Below are 20,293 nucleotides of genomic sequence, written 5' to 3'. Positions count from 1 at the left end.
TTGATGAGCTAAATGAGGTAGACATGGAAGGAACATGAGTGCTTCTCTTTCTTGCTTCTTAGCCAACTAAGCTTCTCTGTGGAAATGACAGTAGACATCGAGGAGCTTAAAACTCATCAAGGTAGAAAATGAAGAATATTGAGAGCTTAGCAATGAAAGAGATAGCTGACGTGTCCTCCATTGTGGTTTGATTCAGGTGTCCCCCAAAAACCTAGGTGTTAGGAATGCTAGGTTCATAGCTGATGGAGATTGGAAATTGGCACCTTCCAGAGCCAGCGTATCATTGGGGTTGGGCTTAATTCACAAAACTTTATATAATATGTTGATAAATGTATTTAAAGTGTCATTTGTTGGGTTGGAGATGTGGCTTATCATTTAAGATGCTTGCTTACAAACCTAAGGACCTATGTTTGACTCTCCTGATTCCACCTAAGTTAGACACAGAAATGTGAGGCAAGCATAAGATTGCTGAGGCTCACTAGGTATTTCAAGCATCTGGTGTGTGATTGCAGTGGATAGGGCTCTAGCATGCCAATATTCATCCCCTCTCTTTCTTCCTCTCTCTCTCTCTCTCTCTCTTTCTCTTCCTCCCTCACCCAGTGGCTAGGGCCCTAGCATACAAATATTCATCCCCTCTCTTTCTCTCTCTCTCTCCCTCACCCTTTCTCTCAAATAAAAATAACTAAAAAATAAAAATTAATGTGTCATGCCTTATATTGAAATGGAAATTGAGGCAAGGAAATTTTAAAGCCCCTTACCCAAAAGCTTTATCAGGTAGAAAACATACAATCTCAGCAGATGGACATAACCTATTTGTCTCAATCAAAGATTAAACAGCTTTTTACTACCCTTTTAATCATTCAGTGCATATTATATATTATATATTTTATGTCTCTGTTTAGGCTCAGACTAAGGTCAGCAGGCATTTTTATTCTTTTCTTCTAATGTTAGCAGAGGCAAAGGAAATTGGGTCTGTATTCTGATGAACTCCAGGTTATATCAAAGTCATATCCAAGTCCATGTCACTGGTGAGAGACCCCAAGGGTTTTAGAAGGTGGATGGTGTAATCAAGTGTGACTTTTTCAATCTTAAGTGGAATGGTGAAAGTGGGAGTCTCTGTTGTGGATTTTAGCCTTGGAGAACCATGGGGAGGATCTCAGATAGATGGAGTTAGTTTTGTATAAGCACCTCTGAGGGAAATTGGTGGTTTTTCAAAGTTCTGAAGGTTATTTACATCAACACAAAAGACTCTGCCATATGGAACATCACCAGTACAAAAGTCTATTATAATGCAGAACATAACTTTGGGTCCGGTTTTTTAAAATTTTCTAACTTACCAACCTATTACAGTTAAGTTTGATTTAGATAAACAATTAAGGAGAGAGAACTGCAAAGAAAGAATTTTATTTTATTTTATTTTAGTTTTGTTTTTAATTTTTTTTTTTAAGGTAGAGTCTCACTCTAGCCCAGGCTGGCCTGAACTTCACTCTGTATTTTCAGGGTGGCCTTGAACTCACTGAGACTCTCCTACCTCTGCCTCCTGCACCCCCATGCCCAGCTACAGTTTTTATGTTAACCCGTTTTATCTTAACTTAAAATACCTTAACTGAAGACATACTTTTATGCAGAACCTACTTCACAGACATGGAGAGAGCCTCCAAACTCCACACATGAAGTTGACAATTACTGATTTGCTAGAGTTCCACACACGTTACATTTCTCTGTTTGAATTTTCCTACACTTGTATAGGAGAGAAATTTATGTACAGTTAGGGTTAAGATATTCCTTTCTGTCAAATAAGACAGGTTCCTGACTCCCAAGATAAAGTAGTAATATATTATGTAGACAGTGTAATGCCCCCTGTCATTTCCTATTTGTTTAACTTTAGTTGTATATTGTTAACAGAACTTTTGTTGTATATTAGCTACCACAAAGGGATCTTGCTTGTAGCAATTTCAAAAAGAAGTAAAATAGTTATTGCTTCACTGAAAGTCTTAGGTGCCATCATAACTTTGTTTGTTATTTTTGTAGTAGGGTCTAACTCTAGCCCATGCTGACATGACATTCACTCTGTAGTTTCAGGGTGGCCTTGAACTGACAGCAATCCTCCTACCTCTGCCTCCCGAGTGCTGGGATTAAAGGTATGTGCCACCACACCTGGTGCAATCATACATTTGTATAGATACATTGATTATATGGCATTCAGATTGATATAGGCTAGGAGCGTAAGAAATATAACACTGTTTTCAACAATTTGGCTCAACAGGAAGTAGGTGCACTGTATATTAACATTGATAAATATAGGCAAAACCAGTGTCAACATTTTTTATATTAACAACTTCCATGATTGTAAAAATATCCCATGGTAATATCCTCCCTCCCCTCACTTTCCCCTTTGAAATTCCATTCTCCATAATATCCCCTCCCCTCTCAAAACCAGTCTCTCTTTTATTTTGATATCATGTTCTTGTCCTCCTATTATGATGTTCTTGTGTAGGTAGTGTCAGGCACTGTGAGATCACGGATATCCAGGCCATTTTATGTGTGGATGGAGCACTTTGTAAGGAGTCCTCCCCTTCCTTTCGCTCTTACATTCTTCCTGCCACCTCTTCCACAATAGACCCTGAGCCTTGGAAGGTGTGATAGAGATATTGCAGTGCTGAGCACTCATTTCACTTCTTTTCAGCACCATGATGCCTTCTGAGTCATCCCAAGGTAACTGCTATCTGAAAGAGAAAGCTCTCTACCAAAAGTGACAGTAGCATCAATATATGGGTATGAACATTAAGAAAAGTGCTTACTGGGCAGTTTGAAAAGCATAGTGTATACATTTAGCCAGATAGCAGCAGACGTTACACCCCTAGGGCTCCTGATTACCTATGTTTAAAGTTCTCAGTATCACAGATGTATTCCCTCCCATGGAGCATACCTCTGGTCCAATTAGAGGGCAGTTGGTTTCCACCATGACAGATGTGCCACTATTGCACCCTTTGGCTCATTTGGCCTGGCTGGCAAAAGTTAAGACTTGTAGTGTCCACTGCTGAGTATCTTCACTGGTGATTTCCCTCTCTCCCATTGAACTACATGTAGAATGGCTTCTTCCAGCTTTCTGTCAGCTGGTCTACATGGAGGAGGTTTCAGCACAGTACCAGCAGGATTTCTCAGTTGCCTTGCAGCCCAAGTATGTGAAGTCTTCAGCAATATCATCTATTCTTAGCAGGAAACCAAGGGCCTAGGCAATGGCCTATAATGTTTTGGGGCATCAGGGAGCTCCCTGGCCAAGAACTCATTGAAAGGTAACCCCTCAGAGCTACTAAAAATTTTCAAGCAACAATCTATGGCTCCTGAGTGCTCCATTGTCCACAAAAGTAGATTTCCATATGATTTATTTATATCTGTTAGATTTTGATTAGCCCTCCCTCCACCTTTCCTTTACTCAATCTCTTCCCCTGACCTCACTTGTATGTTTTCACTCCCCATTAATCTATTGTTCTACTTACATATATACAATATGTTACAATATTAAGTAGAAGCCTCCCTACCTTTAGCTTCCATTTACATTTCTTTTTTTAGCTTAGTGGCCTTTGCTACTGAGTTTTCTTTCTACTCACAAAGAAGTCCACTCATCTGTAGGTAGGATCCACAAATGAGAGAGACCATGTGACATTTGGATTTCTGGTCCTGGGTTATCTCACTTTGTATAATCCATTTCAGATCCATCCAATTTCCTGTAAATTTCATAACTTCATTTCTCCTCACCTTTGAGTAGAACTCCATTGTATAAATGTGCCATATCTTCATTATCCACTCATCAGTTGAGGGACATATAGGCTGGTTCCATTTCCAACCTCTTGTGAATTGAGCAGCAATAAACATAGTTGAGCAAGTATCTCTAAGGTAATGAGATGATATATGTAGGATATATGCCTACAAATGCTATAGATAGGTCGTATGGTAGATCTATTTTTATCTGTCTTAGGAGCCTCCACACTGATTGCCACAATGGCTGGACCAGATTGCATCCACCAACAGTGTAGAAGGGTTCCTCTTTTTCCATATGCTCACCAGCATTTATGGTCATTTGTTTTCATGATGGTAGCCAATCTGACAGGAGTGAGATAGAATCTCAATGTAGTTTTAATCTGCATTTCCCTGATGACTAGGGATGTAGACCACTTTATAGATGCTTATATGCCATCCGTCTTTCTTCTCTTGAGGACTCTTTATTTAGTTCCATAGCCCATTTTTTAATTGGCTTGTGTGATTTCTTTTTTAATTTTTTGAGTTCTTTGTATATCCCAGATATTAAGCCTCTCTCGATATGTAGCTGGCAAAGATTTTTTTCCAGTTCTGTAGGTGGCCTCTTTGCTTTATTCACAGTGTCCTTTGCTGTGCAAAATCTTTGTAATTCATGGGGTCCCAATGGTGAATCTGCAGTTTTATTGCCTGGGAAACTTGGGTTATATTCAACAGGTCTTTGCCCAGACCAAGTTGTTTAAGGTTTTCCCCTACTTTTTCCTCTAGCTATTTCAGAGTTTCGGGTCTGATGTTAAGGTCTTTAATCCATTAGGACTTAATTCTTATGCATGAAGAGAGAGAAGAATCTATTTGCATCCTTCTACAGATACATACCCAGTTTCCTCCATTTGTTGAAGAGGCTGTCTTTTCTCCAATGGGGATTTTTGGCATTTTTGTCAAATACAGGTGGCTATAGCTACCTGGACTTACACCTGGCTCTTCTGTTCTGTTCCATTGATCAACATATCTGCTTTTGTGCCAGGATCTTGCTGTTTTGTTACTATGGCTCCATAGCATAGATTAAAATCGGGTATGGTGATACCAACAGCCTTTCCCCCCCCCCAGTATTGTTTTAGATATTCAAGATTTCTTTGTAGTTCTAAATGAGTTTTTGGATTTTGTTTTCTATTTTCATGATGAATTCTTTTGGAATTTTGATGGGGATTGCATTCAATTTGTAGGTTGCTTTTGGTAAGATTGTCATTTGAACAATATTGTTTCTTCTGATCCAAGAACAAGGGATGTTTTTCCACTTCCTTGTGTTTTCTGCAATTTCTCACTTGAGTGTTTTAAAATTTTTATTGTAGAGATCCCTCACTTCCTTGGTTAGGTTTATTCCAAGGTACTTTTTTTTTTTTTTTTTTTTGGACACAATGGTGAATGGGAGCGATTGTCTGATTTCATCCTCTGTGTGTTTGTTGTTAGCATATAGGAAGGCTACTGATTTCTGTGTATTTATTTTATAACCTGCTACATAGCTATAGGCATTTGTAAGCTCTAACAGCTTGCTGGTAAAGTCTTTAGGGTATTTTATGTGTAGAATCATGTCATCTGCAAATAATGGTCTATAATTTTCTTCTTTTGTTCTGTCTTTGCCTGGTTTTGGTGTCAGGGTGATGCTGGTTTCATAGAAAGAGTTTGGGAGGATTGCTTTTTTTCCTATTTAATGGAAAAGTTTAAGAAACAATTGTGTTAGTTCTTCCCTAAATTTGTTAAAAGTCTGCTAAAATTCACCAGTTAGTCAATCTCGGCATGGATTGTTTTAGTTGGGAGATTTTTGATAACTGCTTGGATCTCCATACTCATTATAGGTCTATTTAAGTGATTAATCTCATCTTGATTTAATTTAGGTAGGTCATATAAATCAAGGAAATAATTCATTTCTTTCATAATTCATAATTATGTATATGTTTTTATAGTATGTCTCTATGATTTTTTTTTTTAATTTCTCTGGTATCTGTTGTGATACTGCCTTTTTCATCTCTAATTTCATTAATTTGTCTCTCTTCTCTCTTTCTTTTGGTCAGATTTGCTAAGGGTTTATCAATCTTGTGTATCCTTTCAAAGAACTAACTCTTTGGTTCATTGAATCTTTGAATTGCTTTTTTGTTTGTTTGTTTCTAGGTCATTAATTTATTTATTTCATAAAATATACTATTTTATTTGCAAATTGAAAAATTAAAAGGCCAGAACTGAGCTACTCAGATCCCCATAATCCAAACTGCTGTGTGAACAGAAATTTGTGTCAGTTAGTTTTGCTTGTAGGCAACACACTGGGCAAATTTCTTTGATCTGGTATCAAAGAAAAACTGTCTTGTTCAGTCATATTGGTTGAGCTCCAGCATAGGGTTATGGCAAGTTTCCTCTTACATAGACAAATAGTTATACTGGAAACATTGTTTTAGATGATTACTTTGTTTAAATATATATATATATATATATATATATATATATATATATATATATATATATATTATTTTATTGATGACTTCTATACTTACAGGAAACAAACCTTGGTATTTCCCTCTCCTGCCTTCCCCTCCCATCCCCATCTTTGTACTTCATAGGTCTGCTCTCCATCATATCCCTTCCCTCTGTCCATTAGTCTCTCTTTTAATTTGATGTCATCATCTTTTTCTCCTATTATGAGGGCCTTGTGTGGGTATTTCTAGACACTGTGAGGTCTTAGATATCAAAGCCAAATTCTGTCTGGACAGATATGTGTAGGGAGTGGTACCCTTGCTTTGGATCTTACATTCTTTCCACCACCTCTTCCTCAGTGGACCCAGAGCCTTGGAGGGTGTGAAATATTTCAGTGCTGGACACTCCTCCAGCCCTTCTTCTCTGCACTCTGTTGCTTTTGGGACATCCCAGTGGTCATTGCCATCTGAAAAGAGAAGCTTCTCTAACCAGAAGTGACAGTAACATTAATATATGAATATGAACATTCAGAGTAGTCATTTCAGGGCAATTTGGTGAGAGTACTATATGCATTTATCCAGATAAGAGCAGGCTTTATATCCCTGAGTCTCATGACCTCTCCTGCCATAGGCTTTTGATTAGGTTTTTAGTACCAGGCACGTATTCCCTCCCATAGAGTGGGCCTTCAGTCCAATTAGAGAGCAGTTGGTTTCCCCCAGAGCAGACATGCCACTATTGCACTCATTCAGGCCTTTGTCCTGTCTGGCCAAACTTGAAGTTTCAAGTGTCCACTGTTTGCACCACTGATGATTTCTGTCTCCCATAAGACTGCATACAGTGCAGCCTTTTCTAGCTTTCAGTTGTCTGGGCTACAAGGAGAAGGTTTTCTGCTCAGCACCACCTTGATTTCTCAGTGACTTTGCTGCTCAGCCATGTGATGTCTTCAGCAACAGGGTCTTACCATCTCTTTCTCATGGGAAACAAAGTGCCTTGGCAATAGCCTGTACTGTTTTCTAGGCAACATAGACCTCCCTGGCCAATGACTCACTGGGTGGTATCCCATCCCAAGCACTGAAAACTTTCACATAACAATCTATGGCTTATTGATGTGCCATTATTTTTAAAAATTAGATTTTCATATGTCATATTCAGAATATCTTGAATTTTGATTTACTCTCCCCTCCCATCTTTTCTTTATACAATCTCTTCCCCTGACCTCACTTCGGCCTTTCCCCTCCCTGTGATCTGATCTTCTACTTACATATATACAATACCATCTTCTTAAGACCTTTGTTCTCCTTCTTTTCGACCATAAAACCTACAAGCTCACAGGTAGCCATATTTGACCATGGAGTTATCAGGTCATCTGGGAAACAGATTTAAGCCCCTCTGAACAGGAATTAGTAGGAAATCATCTAAATTTTTTGTTGTTGTTTACTAATTGCCTGTTGAGAGGGAAGTAAAGCTGTTCCCCAGCTTTAAGTTTTATGGCTGTAAGGTTGTAAGTTTTATGGTCCACAAGAATTTTTCCATGATGGTCAGTGGTTCATAAATCCTTCAGTTATGTTGAAGTGTTATGACATGGTGGTAAGGAGTATTCTAAGCCATTGTTCCTCCAAAGAGACTGGTTGATTCATTCATGGCCCCTTGGAGTAAATAAAGGAAGAAAGACCAGCAAAGGTAAATAAGCAGAAATGGATCTTCAGAAGACTTGAGAGGAAAATAAAATACTATCAAGAATCAGCCACACTAGGGAGGATGAGAACAGGGAAATTTTTCTACAAAATTTACAACTGGGAAGTATGTGTTTCAGAGATTCTTTTTCCTTTTAGTGTAGTTTCCTTTTGTCCTGATGAAACATAAAAATGTTTTAGTTATACAGATACATGGACAAAAGTCATCTTGGATCTGCCAAGTATGGTACCTTTCTTTGGTATTTGGTATTGAATTATTTAAAACGGACCAATAATCCTAACTGGTTATGTATATTAGAAAACTATAGGAATTATAACCCAGAGAAACAGATGTTTCAGGTAGTCACAAAGATGCCTGTTTACATGCAGAAAGACAGTGAATTGATTATTCTGGGGGGCACATATTCCCAAAGATTAATATGCTCTTGACAGACAGCAATCAATTCTCCTTAACTGCTGAATTTGAAGTTCTGATAATACAAGTGTAGCGCTCAGGAACTTCAGTTTCTGTTCATTTTGTATGCTGAATTGTCACAGTTTACTCTTCAGAAAAATGGTGCAAATCAGAGCCACCAAGAAGATAATTCCCTGGATTGTATTATGTTTATTAGCCCCCAAACCCTGGCTCTTACCTTATAAAACCTTTCTTTATGTGGAAAGACATTTACAAGTGACATACACAAATATTATAACCAATGTCAAAATGACAGTTGCAGGTGAGAAAAACACGTTTTGTCTATAAAAAGAGACATTAACTTAGAAAAAAAGTTAATTAAAATTAAGGGACTAATAATTCAAAGCATTTCATTTACTTAGTATAGGCAAAAGATTTGGAGACATGAAAGGTTTTCAAACTAAAACAAAAGATTTGATGATTTTTGTCATTTTATATTACCACAAAATTATGAGCTTTGTCTCATTCAACCTAATATTTTCTGTTGAAATGATTTTCCCTACTAAATGAGGTTTTGTCTAAAATGAACGATAAGAGATCAAAACAATGCATGCATGCAGAGGAATTGATGAATTATATCAAAACAGCAAGTGTGTTCATTGGGAAAACATAGAAGTTTAACATCCAGGCATAACTCTAAATGGGCATTGTTGAAGGCTTCCCTAAAAAAAGGGGGGTGGGGATAATAATATTTTAAAAGAAGAAATCTTGTTGTGAACAAAATAACATACAATTAGGGATTAATTAATTAAAAGTTAATCTGAAGTTCCGTTTGAAAATGACTTTTATGAACATCAATAGAAGTATAGCAGTATCTAACAGTAAAATTAGATTTGCTAACACTTGAATTTTGGTTATGGGAATTTAGTATTTCCTAATTAACAATATCCTCTAATAACGTAATTTTAACCAGTTCAATATCGCTTAACATAGAGGTATATGGGACCAGTCCTGTGGTTTGAAGAAAATATTTCTTTTTAATGTTAATAAAGTGAGGTCAATCTTTGTTAGCCTTTGAGCCTAATTGATATCACTATATCATCCCCTTTAAGAGTCAGAACCATGATAATTTGGAGAATGGATGCTTATTCAATTACACTTTTCTACACTGGAAATTGATAATAAGGAGTTATAAAATCTGTACTCTTATTGGCTAGGACTTGAACAAATAACAGGAAACCCAGAAAGTCAATTATAGTTAAAAATAACTTTTACATTGTTATGTCATGGCATTAGGATTTTAGCTTTGCAGCATAAAATATATAAACCTATAAGGTAATATGTAATGTGTCCTGATAGCAAAATTTACACATTGGTCTGATTCTAAAGAATGTTTCAAGAGTGTCTGATAAATGTTAATATATAATGTACAATTATTGTGTTACAGAGGTCAATGATTATAACAAGAAAAATAATATGCTGACTTTGGAAAACTGGTGGAAATAAAGTATACAGAGTACTGCTTCAGAAAATAACATTTAAATTAAGCTTGATAAAAGACCAATATATGTAAATGTAGCTTAATATTTGGAGACATTTATAATTTTAATAGAAAGATAACAGATATTAAAAGTTGTTTGTGAGGATGATTAAAAGATAACACCTTGGGCTGGAGGAATGTCTTAGTGGTTAAGTATGAAAATTTGAAAGAAGTGGATGATTTTGTTGATTCATATGACCTACAAAAATTAAATCAAGATAAAACAATGAAATAGACATACCACAAGTACAAATAGCTAAGCAGTTATATAGTCTCTGAACTACAAAAAGTCCAGGCCCAGATGGATTCACCTTCATGGAGGAACTAACACTAATGCTTCTCAATCTTTTTCATAAAATAGCACATGAAGTAATTCTACCAACTCCTTCTATGAAGCCAAGCATCATCCTGATATCAAAACCAGACAATGACAGAAGAAAAGGGTAAATTATAGACCAATCTTCCTCATAAATAGAGATGAAAAAAATTCTCAAAAAAACATTGGCAAACAGAATACAAGAATATATCAAAAATACCATTCACGATGACTGTGATGGTTTGATTCAGGTGTCCCCCATAAACTTGGGTGTTCTGTAGCTAGGTTCCCAGCTAATGAAGATGTGGGAGTTAATACCTCCTGGAGAGAGTGTATTGTTGGGGGCAAGCTTATTTTTAACCATCCCTGCATCCCTGCGGTAAAGCCTACTTGATCAAGATGGATAATACTTTGATGTGTTGTTGAATTCAGTTTGCAAGGACTTTGTTCAGGATCTTTGCATCTAAGTTCATTAGGAATGTAGGCCTGTAGTTTTCTTTTCTTGTTGCGTCTCTATCTGGTTTTGGTATTAGGGTGATCCTAGCTTCATAAAAGGAGTTGGTGAGGATGCCCTGGCATTCAATTATGCAGAATAGTTGGAGAAAAAAAATTGTTTTCAGTTGATCTATGAAGGTTTGATAGAATTCAGCTGAGAAGCCATCTGGTTCTGGTCTTCTATTTTGGGGGAAGTTTTTGAATAACTTTTCAATCTCTATGGATATAATAGGTTTGTTTAGGAGACTAATCTGTTCTGAGTTCAGTTTGAGTAGATGGTATATGTGTAGGAATTCATTCATTTCTTCCAGATTATCTAACTTTGTGGAGTAGGGGGTTTTGTGAGTATTCCCTGAAGATTCTTCCAATTACTTTGATGTCTGTTGTGATCTCTCATGTCTCCTTTTTCATTTCTGATTTTGTTAATTTGAGACCTGGAGACTTTTTTTTTTTTTTTTTTTTTTTTTTGCTTGATCAATGTGGCCAGGTGTTTATCAGTGCAGTTTAATTTTTTTCAAAGAACCAGCTCTTCATTTGATTTTTTTTTTATTGTTTCCTTAGTTAGTTTCCAATTCATTAATTTCTGCTTGATCTTGGTGATTTATTTCTGTCTGAAGTTCTTTAGGTTGGATTCTTCCTATTTTTCTACTGCCTTTAGGTGGACAGTCAGGATATTGATTTGGGATCTCTCTGTCTTTGTAATAAAGGGATTTAAGGGTATGAATTTTACCCTTATGACTACCATCAATGTGTTACATCACATTTTGTAGGCTGTGTTTTCATTATCATTCAATTCCTAGAACTGTACAATTTCTTTTTGGTTTCTTCTATGACCTATTCATTGTTTAAATGTGTGTTTTATTAGTCTCTCACAACTGGTGGAGTTATTGATGTGTCTCTTGTTGTTAATTTCTATCTTTATACATGGTGATGTGACATGATACAAGAAGTTACTTCCATATTCCCGAATTTATGAAGGCATACTTTTTGGCCTAATATGAGGTCAATTTTGAAAAAGGTTCTGTGGGCTGCTGAAAAGAATGTTCTGTAGAGTTTGGGTGGAAAGTTCCATTAGGTCTACTTGATCTATGATGTTGTTAAGTTCTATTATTTCCCTGTTTATATGTACTTGGATGATCTGTCTATTAACAATAGTGAAGTACTGAAGTCTCTGATGGTGTTCGTGTTTATTTCTGTTTTATTGTTGAGCAGATTTTGCTTTATAAACTGTGGTACACCTGTGTTTGGTGCATATATATTTATGAATGTGATATGTTCATGTTGGATCATGCCCTTGATGACTAAGAAGTGGCCTTCTTTGTCATTTTTGATTATTATTGCTTTGAAGTCTATTTTATCAGATATTAATATAGAAACACTCACTTTTTTATTTCCATTTGCTTTGTATATCATTTCACAGCCCTTCACCATGAGGAGGTGTCTATCTTTAGTGGTGAGTGAGTTTTTTGAAGACAGCAGATAGAAAGGTCCATGTACCAATTACTCCCATAACTGGAAGCAGAGCAGCAGTTTAACATTATTTTTCTTGGGCAAGAATCATATCTTAAGTATCAATATATACATAAGTAATGAATTTACTTAAAAAAAACCTTGACAGAGACTGATTATACATAGCTTAAGAATAAAGTCAAATATGGTAATTGTTGAGTTAACCTAGCCTGATTCTAATATACCTTAGAGACATTATTACAAATGCAAAGTAATTTTGAACTGTTTTGTGGCTGAAAGAAACATTTATGGCCGTTATATTAAGCTAAGACAAACTATAGTAACACTGTTTGTATATAGCAGTTTTCTCTAGGATATGGGGAGCTGTTTCAGTTTCCTAAGAACAAAGACACAATGACCATATCACCATTTTATGACTTAGATTATAACCTCAGTGATAATCATTTATCAAAAGCACCATGAACAAGACAGGAATCATCTTAAAATTACAGTGTTTTAGCTAGGTGTGTTGGTGCATGCCTTTAATTCCAGCATTTGGGAGGCATAGTTAGGACCAGTGTGAGATTGTGGCCAGCCTGGGACTACAGAGTGAGCTCCAGGTCAGCCTGAGCTGTTTGTTTTGGGAGATCTAGTTGGTCTCTCTGATCAACAGTTCATTGTGGATATAGACCACGTCCTGGTACAGGGAATTACAGGCTAGCACCAAGAAAAAAGAGAAAGCCAGAGAAGAAAAAGAAACAGAAGAAATTTGAGGTTAGGTTTCATCTCACTCTCTCTGGGCCCCTTAGAGTCAGAAGGTCGCTTTAAGGCAACTTGAAGGCTCCACCTTTTAGGCTGATTTCTAGGATATAGTATCCTCTAGGACCAGTTCAATTTGTGTAGCACCAGTTCAATTTCCGTTCAGATTTTGTGTTCCCCCACTCCCACCTTTTCCCTTCTCCAGAACCCTATCCTCCCTGATGTCCAAGCATCAAGGTGCTATTCAGTTATGTCAGAAACTTGGGCTGACACAGGCTAGGAACTGCAGATAAGTGAGATTGTACAATGATTGTCTTACTGTGATTGTGTGAGTTCTCTTAAAATGATCTGTTCCAAGTTCATCCATTTTTCAAAAAATTTTAATATGTCATTTCTTCTTTCTGTGGAGAAGAATTCCATTGTGTAAGTATACCACATCTTGGTTATCCATTCATCCAATGACGGGCACCAGGGTGGATTCCAGTTTTTAGCTAATATCAATTCAATAGCTGTAAACATGGTTCAGCAAATATTTCTGAACAGAGATTTGGAGGTTTTAGTGTAAATACCCAGTAAGGAAATAAAAGGGTCTGCTGATAACTCTATATTCATCCTTTTGAGGAGTCTCCAAATTGATTTCAACAGTCGTTGTACCAGCTTACATTCTCACAGTGAGTCAGGATTCCTATTGCTCCACAGCCTTGCCAACATTTGTTTTCATTTGATTTTTTAATGTTTGCTATCCTTACTGCAGTAAGGTGGAATTTCACAGTTTTTTTTTTTTAATTTGCACTTCTTTAATGAAAAGGGATGTTGAACATTTTCTAAAATGTATGTTAGCCATTTGTAATTGTAACCTCTGAGAACTCCCTATTTAGTTCTCTGCCCCACTTTTAGAGTGGGTTGTTTGATTTTTTTTAATTGTTTCATTTTTTGAGTTCTTTATAGATTCTAGATATTAGGCTTTTGTCAGTCTTATAGCTGGCAAAGATTTTCTACCATTCTTGGGTAATCTATTGGCTCTGCTTATGGTATGTTTCTCTGTGCAAAAGTTTTTAGCTTCATAAGATCCCATAGATTGAATGCTCCTTTAATTTCCTTGGATATTGGGGTTTTGTTCAGGAAGTCTTTTACCAGTCCTATATTGTGGAGAGTTCCTTCTATTTTTTCTTCCAGTAACTGAAGCATTTCAGGTCTTATATTGAGGTCTTTAGTCCATTTGAACATGATTTTTGTGTATGGCAAAATTAATGGGTCTAATTTAATTTTTCTACTTATGTTCATCCAATTTGTCAATCACCATTTGTTGAAAATACTTTTTTTCTTCACTCTACATTATTGGTAGCTTTGTCAAAGATCAAGCAGCTGTAGTTGCTTGCCCTAAAGTCTGAGTCTTCAATTTTCTTCCATTGGTCTTATGTTTCTGTTTTTCTTCTAGTACCAGGCTGTTTTTGTCACTATGGCTTTGTAATATATCCTTAGATCAGGTATGGTGATACAACCAGAGGTGTTACTCTGTTTATTATATGCTTGGTTATGTGAGGCCTTCTACCATTTCATATGAATTTTGACATCACTTTTTTCAATCACAGTGAAGAATGATTCTGGTATTTTATTGTTGTTGTGTTAAATCTGTATATTGCTTGTGGTAGAATTGCCATTTTCACAATATTAATTCTGCCTATCCAGGAACATGGGAGGCCCTTACATCTTCTTAAGTCCTCCTCTACTTCTTTCTTGATTGTTTTTATATTTTCATTATATAGTTCCATCACATCCTTTGTTAGTGTTATTCCAAGGTATTGCATTTTTTTTTGATTGCTATTGAAAATGGAACAGCCTCACTGATTTCTTTCTCTATATATTTGTCCTTTGTATATAGAAAAGCTACTGATTTTTGTACATTGCTTTTGTATCCTGCCATGTTGCTGAAGGAATTTATCACCTGTAGAAATTTTGGGATGGAGACTTATATATAGAATCATGCCAACTGAAAATAGGGCTAACCTGACTTCTTCCTTTCCAATTTGAATCCCTTTTATTTCCTTCTCCTGTCTTATTGTTTGGGCTAGTACTTCTAGTACTATGGTGAAGAGCAGTAGTGAGTGGGCACCCCTCTTTTGTTTCCAATCTGAGTGGGAACTCCTTGAGTTTTTCTCCATTAAGAATTATTTGGGCTTTAGGAGCTTTATATATAACTTTTATTGTGTTGAGAAATAAACCTCCATGACTATTCTTTCCAGTTTTTGATCATGAGTGGTGTGGTATTTTGTCAAAGGCCTTCTCTGCATCACTTGAGATGATCCGGTGGTTCTTATGATTGAGTTTATTTATATGATGTATTATGTTGACTGATTGCCATATGTTAAACCATCCCTGCATACTAAGATGAAGCCTACGTGGTCAAGGTGGATAATTCTTTTGATGTGTTGTTGAATTCAGTGTGCAGGGATTTTGTTCAGGATATTTTCATCTTAAGTTCATTAGGGATATAGGCCTATAATTTTCTGTCCTTGCTGCTTCTCTGTCTGGTTTTGGTGTTAGGGTGACCTTATCTTCATAATAGGACTCAGAGAAGATTCCCTGGTCTCCAATTATGTTAAATAATCTGAGAAAAATTGGCATCAATTCTTCTATGAAGATATGATAGAATTCAGCTGAGAAGACGTCCTGTCAGGGACTTTTCTTTTTGGGGATGTTTGTGATTACCTTTTCAATCTCCATGGATGTGATAGGTTTGTTTAGGAGACTAATCTGCTCTGAGTTTAGTTTTGGTAGGTGGTATGTGTCTAAGAATTCATCCATTTCTTCCAGATTATCTAATTTGTGGAGTAGAGATTTTGGAAACATTCCCTGATGATTCTTTCAGTTTCATTTATGTGTGTAGTGATCTCTCCTTATTCATTTCTGATGTTTTAATTTGAGACTTCTCTCTTTTTTTGCTTGATCACCTTGGCCAGGGGTTTGTCAATCTTCTTCATTTTTCCAAATAACAAGCTCTTTGCTTCCTTAGTTTTTAAAATTGTTTCTGAGTTTCCAATACATTAAGTTCTGCTTTAATCTTGCCTATTTCTTTCCATATGGAACTCTTTTTGTTGGATAATTCTTGTTTTTCAGAGCCTTTAGGTGTACAGTCAGTTTATTGATTTTTGATCACTCTGTCTTTGTATTGAAGGCATTTAGGGCTATGAATTTTTTCTTTATGAATGCCTTCATTAAGTCCCCTAAGTTTTGGTAGGTTGTGTTTTCATTATCATTCAAATTTAGCATTTTTACAATTTCTTTTTTGATTTCTGCCATGACTCATTCATTGTTTAAAATTGTGTTGTTTAGTCTCCAGGAGTTGGTGGAGTTCTTGATTTGTCTCTTGTTGTTAAATTATAGCTTTAAAGCATTGTGATCTGACATGATGGATGAAGTTAGTTCAAATTTCCTGACTTTATGAAGGCATGTTTTATGGCTTAACATATGGTCAATTTTGGAGATGGTTCCATGGGTTTCTGAGAAGAGTATGTATTCTATCGAGTTGGGGTGAAAAGTTCTGTAGATATCTGTTAGCTCTAGTTGATCTATGATTTGTTTTTTATGTCCATTGCTTGGAATATCATTTCCCAACATTCCCCTGAGGAGCTGTTTATCATTGTGGTGAGGTGGGTTTCTTGAGGACAGCAGATAAAAGGTTCTTTTGATACATCCTAATAGCATGGGTGAGATAAGACAATTAATATTTAAGGTTATTACTGCAGGGTTTGAATTAATCCCTGCCATGATAAGGCATTTTATGGGGTCGGTTGCTTACTTGTGTTATGTACTATTTTGAGCATGGTTAATTTTGGTTATTGTAATCTTCTTCTTGTTGGCTCTTGAGATTGGTTGTTTGACTATATTGTGTGTAGTATTCCCTTAAGTATTCTCTGAAGGTTTGGCTTTGTGTTCATATAATTATAGAGTTGAAATTTTTCATGGAAAGTTTTTCTTTCACCATCTATTATGAGGGTTAATTTTTGTGGGGTAAAGTAGATTGGGTTTGAAGCCATAGTTTTTCAGACTTTGAAATGTTTTGCCCCAGGTCCTTCTGGCTTTCAGGGTTTCTATTGAGAAATCTGATGTTATTCTAGTGGGATAGCCTTTGTCTATTTTTATCTAATTTACCTTTACCCCCATGGGGAACTTAGCAGGACAGCATAATCCTGCCCCCACTTTTTTCCCTATAATTCTAAGGATACCTTTGGACTTCCTGAAGAGAAACAAGGCAGATTTCTGAACCTGTCACTTTATAACTGTTTAAGAATAGGAAAATCTTGCAATGTTTTTTCTTGCCTATGATTTTAATTACTTCCAGCATTCCTTCAGGAGGACACTGAACAGTAAAAATTGGCTATGCAGTCTAGTATAGTTGGCTTGGTAGAGAACATCCCCCACAATGAATGTGTGTTCTCTGGAGAGTTGGTGTAATGTTCAGTAAATGTCTGTTACATCAATTTCATACTTGGCCTTTAGATTCATGGTTTTTTGCTTTTAATTTAGACCATTTTTTTATTGATTACAGAAATGTATTAAAATAACCCACTATTATATTTTGGGATTTGTTTTTTAGTTTGTATCTTATAGATTTTTTGTCAAAGGTGGTGTGTGACTTTATAGTGAATTGATGGCTTTGTTTGTAATGTCTTCTTGTTGAGTTGTTTCCTTTTTGAGTACAATAGGGCATTTTTAAATCTATTTTGATTGCTTATATACAATTATTTTTTCAAATATTGCTAGAGCCTCACCAGCTTGTTTTCTATTTCCATTTGTTTGAAATATCTTTATCCTTTCACCCTATGTTGGTATGTGTCCTTAATGGTACTGGGGGTTTCTTGTACACAGCACATGAATGGTTCCAGTTTTCTGTCTCAGCCTGTTAACTTGTGCCTTTTGGGGAAGCCAGAGTTGAGTTCACTGGTGTTTAAATATACGGATGGACACATAATCCTGAGAAACCAGGCCCCATTAGATGCTGTATTAACTACCACTCTAATTCAATCTTCCAGAAGTTTTGTGGGTCTGTGTTGTCACATTCCTGTAATCTCAGCGCTCATGAGACGAAGGTATGCCATGAGTTCAAGGCCACCCTGAAACAACATAGAGAATTCCAGGTCAGCTTGGACTAGACTGAGACCCCACTTCCCCCCGCCACAGCACCGTGGTTTGAGGGCGGGAGGCCGGGGGAGGGTAGCGGAGCCGGGGCACTGTCATGGCTGCTGTAGGCGCCAGCGAGTGAGAGCGGTTGGCGGGTGAGCGCTGTGGCTGCGGCTGGTGTTGAGGGGCGGAGGTGCCCGGAGCAGCCGCATCCCTTACCACGCCGCAAGATCAGCTTCCTCTCCAAGGCGGAGATCCGCTACGAGGGCATCATCTACACCATCGACCGAGAACTCCACCGTGGCCCTCGCCAAAGCTCCATCCTTCGGCACAGAAGACAGACCAGCAGATCATCCGATACCACCACGAGATGAAGTATTTGAGTACATAATATTCCGCGGAAGTGATATTAAATACCTCGCTGTTTGTGAGCCACCAAAACCACAGTGTTCTTTGCCTCAGGACCCAGCTATTTCTCAGACTTCACCAGCTTCATCGTCATCTTCATGCCGGTCAGTGAGTTCCTGTGGACCATTCGGCAGGATGCCCAGGTGCAGTCAGTTCAGTGCAAGTACCTGGGTTGGGCAGCAGTTTGGTGCTGTTGGTGTTGCTGGAAGCTCCTTGATGTCCTTTGGAACAGAAACATCAAACAGAAGTGTCCTGTCCCAAAGTAGAGCACTTGGTTCTGCCTTTATGCAGGATACCAGATCTATAAAAACAATTATCTCAGGGTCGATCAAGCCCTCAGTTAGACCCTTTGAGAAAAAGTCCAACCACGGAGCAAGCAGTGTAGACAATTTCCGCCCACTTACCTGCTCCAGCACCTGCTGGGAGAAGGAGCCCTGGGTCCACCAGGCCTTTGCATCTACCAGCCAGAAAGCAATAGAGAATCAAGAGCACAGGCGAGCTGAGGAACACAAAGTCTCAAGGCCAGAAAACATGAATGATCATCTCAGAAATGATAGCAAGAGACAAATAGTTCCAGGTGCTCCTTCAGTGCCAAGGAGAGGGCGCGGGGGACATCCAGGAGTCAGGGGAAGATTTGGTATTGTCCCAGAGGGTCCAGTGAAATTTGAGAATGACTTTGACTTTGAACGTGCAAATGCACAATTTAACAAGGAAGAGATCGACAGAGAATTTCATAATAAACTTAAAAGAAGATAAACTTGACAAAGAAGAGAAACCTATAAATGGTGAAGATAAAGGAGACTCAGGCATAGATACACAAAACAGTGAAGGGAATGCTGATGACAAAGATCTACTTGGACCTAATTGCTAGACTAAATCCCTCTTTGATAATATTTCTTGTGATAGTAACAGAGATAGGAGGCCAAGCTGGGCTGAAGAAAGAAGGTTAAACGCTGAAACGTTTGGAATCCCACCTCATCCAAACCGTGGCCATGGCGGGTACAGAAGCAGAGGAGGTTTTGGGTTCAGTGGTGGCAGAGGGCGTGGTGGTGGCCAGGAGGGACCTTCTCTGCCCCTCGAGGTTTCGTGGTGGATTCAGAGGAGGCTGTGGGGGCAGGGAGTTTGCAGATTTTGAATATAGGAAAGACAGCAAAGTTGCTGCATAGTCTACAAACAAGGCTTTGTAAAAGAGGTGGAGTTATAGCTCTTCCTGGTCCTGGAAATTGATTTCAGCCTTTGTGAAGAATGAAGAAGTGACTTTGCTCTATACTTGTCACCAGCACTGGGTTTTGTCTCTTTGTTTTCTGCTTAATTTCAAAGATACAATGCAGTTACTTTTTTCTTTTGGCGGGGGGCAGGGGGACTCATCCTTAAAAAAAAAAAACAAAAAAACGAACACTAACTATATTTGCAATAGCAAAAGGTTAAGTAATTTCTTATGTATAGTTACACTTGAGCAGTACTTCAGTGGAACATCGAAGGATATTTTTCATCACTAAATTGCACTTGGCAATTACTGCAGGTTGCGGATTGGGCAGTGAAACTGTGAGCCACAGAAGGTTGTGTGGTGTGTGTGTGTGTGTGTGTGTGTGTTGTGTGCGTCTGTATCTTTCTCTTTCTATTTGGAATCTTATAATATGAGGTAGCTGATTTTGTCAATTAACTAGGGTGCTGGATGGTAGAGAATTTTGTCAGTCAACTGTGTACACACAGGTAAATACTGTTTCTTAGACAAAGGTAACTTTTTATATAGTTGCAAAATTCCATTATATTCCATTGCCAAAGAAACATTAAGAACTTTGCATAGCTCTACGAAAAGCAACTAATCTTTAAAGGAATAAACATTTTAAAGTCAGCAAACATACTGTGTCCTTGCAGAAGTTGATGTGCTGAGGAGC

General features: G+C 37.4%; 1 pseudogene; it reads left to right on the top strand.

Moving 5' to 3' along the window:
- The window catches only part of LOC123457324, a 104,036-nt pseudogene extending 84,305 nt beyond the window's left edge, over positions 1 to 19,731 (top strand).
- Positions 19,732 to 20,293: the final 562 nt, after the last annotated feature.

This window comes from Jaculus jaculus, unplaced genomic scaffold (genome assembly GCF_020740685.1).
Source record: "Jaculus jaculus isolate mJacJac1 unplaced genomic scaffold, mJacJac1.mat.Y.cur mat_scaffold_36_1_2353498_arrow_ctg1, whole genome shotgun sequence".
NCBI lineage: Eukaryota > Metazoa > Chordata > Mammalia > Rodentia > Dipodidae > Jaculus > Jaculus jaculus.
Note: the sequence above shows the minus strand (reverse complement) of the source record. Positions and strands in the feature narration are given on the sequence as shown.